Consider the following 10,006-nt stretch of genomic DNA (forward strand, 5'->3'; position numbering starts at 1 on the left):
AGACGCGGGAAGGGGCTGGAGGGGGGGATCCCCTCGGAGCTCAGGGATGGCCCGGGGAAGATCCAGGCTCATCATCCTGTGGGTGATCCCAGGATCCCAAAGGCTGGGCCCTCACATGCCTGGGCTGGAAAAGAGCGGATCTAAAATTCCCCGAATCGGATCGGTGTCAATCCTTTGGGCTCTTTGGAGCTAAATCCTCCTCCTTCTCGTGCAGGAACTCGGGAAAATCCGTGCCCAGCTCTCCGGAGAAGCTGCAAATCCCCACCTCGTTCGCAGGGTTATAAACCTGCCCACAACTCCTTAAGTTGCGCTTGGAAACGGGAATTTGATTCCCAGCTCCCTCAGGCACTTCATAACGTTCCCTCTTAATGGAGAGTTTTTCATTTTCGGGGAACCCAGCAGGTTTTTACCACTGGAAACCTTCCCCAAAACTTTTCCTCGCCGCTGCCAGCCCACGGCCCGGGAAAATCCCACCTCATTTCCCAGTGAGAGGCTGGAGAAGGGGCTTTTATTCCCTGGAGCTGCCGGGAGAGGTTTGGAACAGGAAGGTTTCGAGGGAAAGCATCAAGGATCGGTCTGGGACGCATGGGATCAGCCATTCCCGGGGATTGAGCGGCCGTGGAGGAGTTTTGACAGAACTCTCTGTAATTTGTAGAAAACTGGGGATGATGAATGGCTGGAAAAAATTCCCCGAGCCCCAGTTAGAGTTTCACTCCACCACCGAGCAGCTCTGTGGGTTCGGGGCTCCTGGCAGAAGCTTCCGATGGATTTTGGAGGAATTTTTTGGGAAGGAAGATCAACGGCAGGGCTGACAAACCTTTTCTTCCTTGTTATTACTGATAGGAATTTAATCATTCCCGTGGGGAAAACCTCCCTCCTCCTTCCCACCCCTCCTCCTGCAGCAGGAATATGAAATTCCCTTTAATCCCGAAGTTATATGGACCTGGCAAGGACCAGCGAAGCTTTTGCTCCCGGAGATAGCCCCGTTCTGGCACCGTGATCCCAGAAAATGATGTCATGCGGGATTTCTGTGCCAGAGTTTTCCCTTTCTTCTTTGGATTTTGCGGCGATGTCAAAGTTCCTCTCCGGAGCAGGTCTGGTTTTAATATTCCGTATTTACGTTTTTCATTTCGGGGCTGGCTGGAGCCTCCGCCCGTCCCAGCCTCGCGGGTGCCGCCGGAAGGAGCGAGGAAGAGGAGCTGGGATGGATTGGTGGGCACCGCTGGATTCCCAAACCTTGGGAGGCAGCCCTAAAAGAGTCCCTGCTTATTTCTCAGGAGCTGCAATTCCCTCTGCTGCACCCTGCCGCTGCTCCTGTGCCCCTTCCCACAGGGAACACCTCCCTTTGCCAGGAAGGAGCTCGGAGCTGATCCCAAACCTCATGAATCCATGAAAAATCCCTGGGAAGCGCAAGGCCCAAGGTCCCAGAGTACCCATGTCCTGTGGGATTAGAGAGGAGCAGAGTTTCCCAAAGATTTTCCTGATCTCAGGAGGAGACCGGAGTCTCATGGAGATGGATCCACATCCCTTGGGCTGCTCGGTGCTCCCATGGGATAAAGTGGGAATAAATCAGGCAGCTTTGGCCAATCCCAGTTGCCCGAACCTTTTCCTGCAGGAACACTCTGGAGCCAGCAGTGAATTTGTCCTTGGGCTCCCTGGGATTGCCAGAGCCATATTTTAAAGTTGGGAATGGTTGTCAGCAGGCTCCAGGCACGGCCCCCAGAGCTGGTGACTCAAATGTGACAGGAGGTGAGGTCAGGTTGCGGATGAGGCCGCTCCAAAGCCTCTCCCGGAAAACCAGGGATTTGGGGAAAGGGATGAAATGTGCCGAAAGAAAATCCCACCAAAGTGCTGGAAACCTGCTGGAAAGGGAGAACAAAATTCCCTCTGTCAGGAGCTCCATTGCTCTCAGAGTCAGCCGGTGAGCTCTGAAGCCAACGCTCCACCAGCAGCAAAGGGCCCTGTGTCCGTGGGGCTTGGAAGTAGGTCCAGCTTGGATCCTGGGTGAATGCCATCCTGCCAGGACAGCCTGGAGACCTGAAGGGGGAGGTGAGAAATGGCCAAGGAAGCCCATGGAAGGATGGTCAGAATTCCCCGAGTTTCACCTGCTGGGTCAATCCCAAGATGCTTCCAAGGAGTTTTGCAGCTCCAGGAACTTCCCTGCCTCGTGGACATTCCCTTTCCTTCGTTCCACCTTGGATGAGGCAGGGCCACTTGGCTCTATCCAGCCTGGGAATCACCTCCAGGAAAAACTCCATGCCAGAACGAGCTCCCAGAGCCAGAACTGCCAAACTCCATCTTGCTCCGGGATTAAATTCCCTCCCGTCTCCCAAGCAATAACAAAACACCAACGTTACGGAAAAGCTGTCAGGAATCCCATTGTTTTCCAAACACCACAGACCCCTCTCCATTTCAAGGAACGAGCAGGATTGCTTTTGGGGCTGGAAGGACTGAGTAAGCACCAAGATTCCCAAGCAGAACTCCGCTGTCCGAGGGAACAGGGGAGCAGCTGTGGGATAGGAGTGTACCCTGAACGCGGAATTTTAACTCCAAAGAAACCCCAACCCCAAAAAGAGTTAAAGGAACAGCAAACATTTCATCCCGCCTAATGTGAGGTTGGAAAGGGACCGGCTTTTAAGGGAATTGCCCATAACCACAACAATATTTGGGGGCTGAGCAGGGCCTAGATTGGGTGCAGATGTTCCGCTGGCATTCGCATGCATCCCGAAGGAAAAAAATCCCCTTTTTTCCTGGAGTGCCCGGCGCTCTGGAGTCGCTCGAGCTTTACAAACGGATTATGAACACCAATTACCTGCTCTGCCGTAAGGCTGGGCCCACTCTTGGGCCGAGCTTTACAAAGCCCAGGCTCAGGCCTGGCCCGGCTCCTGCTCCTCATCCAGACGTTTTTTAGGAGCAGAATGTGCTGATTTATCCAAATCCCAATTCCTCCGTTAACCCTCCCGCTCCCGTTCCAAGCATCCCAGGCCAGCTGAGGCTGGAATATTTCTGGGGGTTCCCTGTCCTTTTTCCTGCTCCCATTCCAAGCATCCCAGGCCAGCTGAGGCTGGAATATCTTGGGGGATTCTCTGGGCTTTCGTTGCTGTGGAGGAAGGAGGCTGCCTTAACTCTTCCCTTTGCCTTCTCCCATTGATTTTTCCATGGAATTCCCGGGGGCTCAAACTCCGGACGAGGCAAAGAGGGTTGGGGGTCACCTTGACAGCACCAATGTTGTTTCAAACGGGTTGTTTCAAATACTCCCATTCCAAGGCTTTTTCCTGTTATTCCTGCAGGGAATAATGCTGGAGTAATGCAATCCAGAGGAAATATTCCCATTTAAACAGAGCCCGGGCTTTGGGAATGAAGGACCCAGCAAAGATTGGGAAAATCCAGCTCGAGGAACCCTTTTATGGGAGGCATTCTGCAGGGAATGGCTTTGGAGCGGGAGAGGGATTTCTCACTCTATCCACAGTATTAATTCCAAGGGCTGGGAGTGGATTGGAGCCTGGAATGTGCTTCCCAGGTTAATAAATCTCCACAGGTTTATTGCTCGGGATAAAGCCCATTTTCCTCAGCAAATAACCAGGATCATTCGGGGTTAGAGCCATTCCTCAGGAAACGCTTCATAACCAACGTTTTTATGGGTATCCGAGGAAATTCCTGCTCCAAGGAACATGGGCCCGTAACTTTTATCTGCCTTTAAAACAAAATCTGTTATCTTTTACGGCCACTTCCAGAGAGTCCCACTATCACTTTCTATAAAATTCAACAACATTCCTCCTCCAGCCTGGAAAATCAAGACCAGAGCTGGGGGAAAAGTGAAAACGCCTTTTTTTTTTTCGGGAACATTTTAGGAATTTCGGAGCTGTTTCTATTTCAAAGCCTCTGCGCCCGGCTGGGGCCTGGCAGAGCCCCCTCAGACGCTGCTGCCGATTCCTCCAGAATTGCTTCAAAATGGTTTTGGAGGATGAGCTTTCCACAATGTCCTCAGACTCAATCACAATCCTGCTTTTCTTGCTGTGTGCAAAGTTCCGAACAAAAGCATTTTCACCTGGGACCGTGTTCCAGGTGAATCCACGGATCCTTCCCTTAATCATCCCCTCGGTTCTTTGCACAATCCCTGCTGATCCCTCAGGTTTGTGGTGGGATTCAGCCTTGGATCATTCCCGTCACAGGTTTCCTGCTTTTTGGGGAATTTTTGCCAAGAAATTACTCCCTTCTCCAATGCCACCACAAACCAGTGACTTTCTCCCTCTTTTTTCCCCTCACCCCCCCGTTTTTTGGAATAGAAAGAGCCTGATATCCCATTCCCACACAGCTCTGAGCACGGCAGGGATCCCGCTCTCCTCCGGAGCCATTTCTCCATAGCCATTAGCCAATCCTTCACGGAACCACCCCATAAATAAGCAGCCATGGGGAGGGCCCGGGAGCTCATTAAATCCATGGAAGTTTCCTCCGGGAAGCCAGGATTTTACTCTAGTCCTTTGAAAATCTTCAGGAATGGCTCGGGATGGGACACAATTAACAGGAAAGCTCCCGAAATATTCATTTTCCTTGTTGCAATTATCCCACCCAGCCGGAGCCTGGGCCAGCACCCACCAGAGAGAATGGATTGGATCCCTCAGGAATGGGAAGAGGGATTGGAGCCCCGTGTTTGTTTTTTCAGGCAGAGGTTCAGGGAGTGCTTCCCAAAATCAGCCTCGGGGAGGGGGAGACTCCCACAAACCTCCCCTGCTCCATGGAAAGGGCTGGAATGGAAGGGCTGCTCCCTCTCCAAGCAATGCTTCCCCCCAAAAATATGGAACGCTGAGCAAGGATAAAAAAATCCAGGCAGTTATTGACGGGAATGAGGATTATTTGTAGGAAAGATTAATCCTTGATTCACTTCGTCCTCCAAAGGTCGCTGCAACCTCCGGAACATCCCGCAAAACCTCGGACTCATCGCTATTGGAAGTGATGGTTCAATATTCCACAGAAAAGATGGAGCCTCCGAGAAAGAGATTGGGGTGGGGGGGGAAGTTTTATGGAATTGTAAAAAATGCGGCGTTTCCCCAGCCAGGAGTGCGATTTATGGAGTGAAAGGCGGGATAGATGGGAAATAGGTCATTGATAAATCAGGAACCAGCTCAGGCAGGACATGGAAAAATGCTTAAGTGGGATGAATTTTCCCAAATTAAGACAGGCTCTTAAATTTCCTTGGATCCTGGTTAATAAAACTGATATGCTGGATATTCCAGGGGGGATGGATTCCCAAGCGGAACGCGCTCCATCCGCTGGAAAATCTGGTGGGAGACAGCTCCAGGGTCCTCAGCCTTCCACAGGGAGAGGTCAACCTTCCATATAGATAGGCCCTGAGCCCTGGAATTCTCTGCCTGATGGGAAATGAGGGATCCAAAGCACCAGAATGTGCCCGCAGATCCCAGAGATTTCCTGGATTTTCTTCCCTCCAGAGTGGGGCAATCAGGGAATGTTGAGGATGAGAAGGGGGTATGGATGGGAAGATGGGATGGTGATGGTCCATCACAAGATGGTGATGGTCCATCACAAGACCCTGAAGGAATTCTGGCTAATCCCTGGAATCATGTGGGAAATTTGCATTAACATGCCCAGGTGCTTGCGGAAGCCCTTCATCCAAAAACGCTGGGAAAAGGCAACGGAATTCCAGTTGTCTTAACTGGCAACATCCCAGTTCATATTTTAACTGGTGTCATCCCAGAATTTATTTTAATAGGGATATATATTAACCAGGAATAAAATCAGATTATATTTAAATGTTAATTAATTCATTCATTAATCCAACGTAATTTAACATTTTCCATCATTTTTGGTATGATTGATTTAAGCATTACTGGGGTATTGACTCACCTGCTCCGACTCTTCCCTACGATCTTCCCACTTGGAAGGGAAAAAACATGCCGGGAAAATGGGGAAATGCTTCCTAAAGCTTCCTGGGACCAAAACTGGGATGGGCCGTGCATTCCCGGATTCCAAGGTGTCCCAGGAGCACTGGAGTTAATTAAAGCACCTGGAAGGAGCTTAAAATCCCTTGAAACCCTGGGAAATGCCAACAAGAAGTGCTGGGAGGAGCTGGGATTCGTTATCTCCCGGGATTAAATTCCCCCATTGATCCACATGGGAGCACGGTCGGGATAATCCCTGAATCCCGGAGGGGATAATCCCTGAATCCCGGACCGGTGACACAGGGGCGGAGCTGCCCTTTTAGGGAAGGATGGTTTTCCGCAGGAAACGTTGCCGGCAAAGGGAGCTCGGGAATCACACTTCGGTTGAGGTGCGCCACTTCCCGCCTGGAATGACGCGGATTCCCGGGAATGGCGGTACCTCCGATCACCACAACGGTGTGCAGGGAATCCCAAAACCAGGGAACGGGAAGGACCTTAAAGCTCTTCCCATTCCATCCCACCACGGACACCTCCCACTGTCCCAGGCTGCTCCAAGCCCCAACATCCAACCCAGCCTCAGACACTTCCAGGGATCCAGGGGCAGCCACAGCTGCTCTGGGAATTCCATTCCAGTCCCTCCCCACCTTCCCGGGGAAGGATTTTTCCTTAATATCCCATCAAACCCTGTGTCAAGTCCCCTGCCTCTCCACTTCTGTGTGTTGTCCCATCATCCAAGAGGGCTCCTCTCCGCCTCCCCATTCCCATCCCAAGGAAGGGACACCGGGATCTCCAGCCACCACAAAGGCTTTGGAAAAGCTGAGCCCATAATGGAAATTTTTGGCCAAAAAACCCCAGCCCATGTGGAATCCCAGCGCTTTTTGGGGAAAATCTCCAACCCCAACTGTGTCACTTTGGGTCAACCTGAACCATCCCGAGGGCTTCGTTTGGTTTTCCCGGATAATTGAACTCTTTTGTCCCTTAATTTGGGTCAAACCGGGAATAAACAAACGCTTTTGGGAACAAAAGGTTCTGCTTGAGAAATGTCAAATGTTTCACCGAGCCTGCAGTGAAATGTTTTGACATTCCCTCCAAAAAAGAAAGGGAAAATCCGTGCTTTTCCCGAGCTGGAATCAATAGCTGCGTTTGACCCCAAAGTGTGAAGAGTTTTTCTTTTCTTCTGCAATCCTGTTTTTTAACGGAATTGCTTTCTGTGGCCAAAGGAAAAATACCCTAAGCCGAAGGGTGCTTCTCCTCCAGAATCCCTGCAGGATTCCAGGTGGGATCTCACCAGAATTCCCCCTCCCCTGCTGCGGGATCAGCCCGGGACTGGGGGATTTCTGAGCTGCCAAAAAAAGCGGCCCGTTGGCGACACATTCCCATCTTTTTTTTCCCCTCTCCCTGATTTTTTTCCCTGTGCTTGACAAATGGACAGAAACCCCTGGATGAAAGAGAAGGACAGAGGGAGAGAAGGGAAAACAAGGAGAGCTTTAAGGATAACAAACAGAATAAACCTCATCAGGAAATAATCAAAGGGAATGTCCCTTGTTCCAGATGCTGGAATGTTTGGCAAATCCCATGGGAAGGGAAAGGTATCCTGGACTGAGTTGCCTCCCTCGGGATGCTGGAGCTTTCCAAGCTGCAGAGGTGGATTTGGGGCTGGAAAACCCTGCAGGCTCAGAAAGCTGGGAGGCAATTCCCGGTGATTTGGGATATTATCCTGGATCCCAGTGTTTTGCCAGGTACAGCCACAGCAGGTGGGGCTGAGGATGATGATGGGTGTTTTCCTCCCCAGAAAACCCGGATTCAGCCCTTTTCCCTGGAAAACCCTGCTGTGAAGGAGCACCCCCCCCATTCCCAGCCATCCCAGTCTCCCCAGAAAAGCCGGGAGTGTTAATTGGATTTTTCCAAAACTTCATTTTTCCCGACCATGACATCATTTCCTCGCTGCTTTCAGCAGACGGATCCAACAAATGTTTCCTATTTTTCCTCAGGATTCAATCCCGAGATGGGCTCCGGCCTTGGCAGGAATTGAAATTTATGGCATTTAGGGACATTTATTTTCATTTCCAAGGAAAGGCCGAGCTGCACAAACATTTTTCATCCCATTTTTTTCACTCCGCGCGCCGCTTTTCCCTGCCGTAGGAATTATGAGACGTCTGCTTCCAGAGCCAGGGGAAAAAGGGGGAAAAAAAAAAATCCCCTGTTTTTTCAGGGGGAAATGTGTACAATTAATATCAGTTTACACATCTGGAATAACATCAAACATCTGCATCCCAGGGATTCCTCGGGACATAAATCCTGGAAGGGCCATAAAGAGTTGTTTAAGGACCTTGTAACAGCTTTCGTTAAGGAATATTATCCAATATGAAAGATTTGTGGGAGTAAGAGCTCTGGAAGCGCTGCCGGAGCTTCCTTCACCCAGGAAGCAAATCTTCCCAATAAAAACGAAGAAGCTGGAGCAGATTCTTGGCCAGTTCCAATGAAGAGCGGCGGCTCCAGTTTATCCGAGCTGGATAAGCTCTGGAAGAGTTGCTGGTGAAGGAACGTCTAAGCAGGGCTGAAAATCCCAGGATGAAAAAGCAGGAGGTGCTCTTCAATCCCAGAGAAAACACCTGGAAGTGTTCCAGGCCAGGTTGGATGGGGCTCGGAGCAACCTGGGATAGTGGAAGGTGAAACCGGGTGGGATTTAAGGTCCTTTCCAACCCCAACCATTCTGGAATGCTGGGATTGCAACCCCTCCGCGCTGGGAATTCCCATCTCCAGCCAAGGGATTTCCCTCCCCAGCCCCTCCAACCCGGGGCTCTAATCCCACCTCAATTCCTGAGGCTCCAGGCCATCAAATCTGGGATTTACCTTCCGAGGAAAAGCAACTGAAAGCGCTCTCAGGAATCCCCCTGTGTTCCACAGGGTTTATTTCCCTCTTTCCTCCCTCGCAGGATTCGGCTCCCTGAAGGAAGGGGGGTAGGAATTTCAGTGCCAATAAAGTTTTACATCCTTTCCCTAGTATCTACTTTTTTTAACTTGGATTTTGTTTTCCAGCCATGGGGTACCTGACCCTGCAGGGGCGTAAAGGATTTACTGGCAAGTGTTTGGGATGGGGGAAGAAATTCCCCCCTTTTGCCTCCTCGTAAAAGTTTTAATAAAATCAAATTATGGAGCATTTAGAGGGAAACCGATCTTTAATTTTACTGGAATACCGGAATATTGCCAAGCTGGCTCAGCATCTCCAGGAATCAAGGAGTGAGCAGGGGAATAAATGGGTTCAGCCAGGCTGGATTCCCGAATATCCCACTGCCCTGGGGGAGGATGGGAATGCCAGCCCCATCCTGAGCAGGAGCCAGGGAAAGCCTGGGCTGGAGACTGGGATCCGCCAGGGAAAGCTCCTGCCCCTCACCCCCTTCCCATCGTCCGTGTGCCAGCTGTCCAGGGATCAGTATTCCTGGGAGTTGTGCTCCAGAGTTGCCCATCCAAAGTATCTCTGGATTCCTGATCCCTCTCATGGTCCTGGTGGAAGACCAGCATCTCCCAAGGATGATCCCAGCTGCCCTATGGAATCACCCGTCTTTCCCAAATAATTCATGCTGAGCCAAAGCCAGGTGACATCCAGATGATCGTGGGAATGAGGGGCTGGAATTTTCAGCCGCAGGCAGGAAAAGGTGGATAGCTGAGGGGATGGATGGTGGGGAGTAAATCCACCCGGGACAGGGAGATTTTATTCCTCTTTCCTTTAACAGAGAATTCAGGGATTGGGATTCAGGCATTGCAAGGAAGCTCTGCTGCAGAGCCAGGGCTGAGAAGAGTTCCAAGGTATCCCGGAAAAAGGAGGTTCTCTCTTCCAGCCGGGAGAGGAGGCAGAACTCCTGTCAGCAACCACATGGATGGAGAAGATCCAGTGGCAGCTCCAGGCAGGTGGAGACAGGATCGTGGAATCATGGAATGGGTTGGACTGGAAAGGACTTAAAGCCCATCTCACCCCAGTCCTGGCCACGAGAAGATATTCCCATCATCCCACAGTTCTGGGACAGCAGGAATTGGGAATAACCCCCAAACCAAGCACCGCCCGTGGGTGCTTCAGCCTTCCAACCCAAATTCCTTCAGCCATGAAAAAG

This window comes from Corvus cornix, chromosome 3 (genome assembly GCF_000738735.6).
Source record: "Corvus cornix cornix isolate S_Up_H32 chromosome 3, ASM73873v5, whole genome shotgun sequence".
Classification (NCBI taxonomy): domain Eukaryota; kingdom Metazoa; phylum Chordata; class Aves; order Passeriformes; family Corvidae; genus Corvus; species Corvus cornix.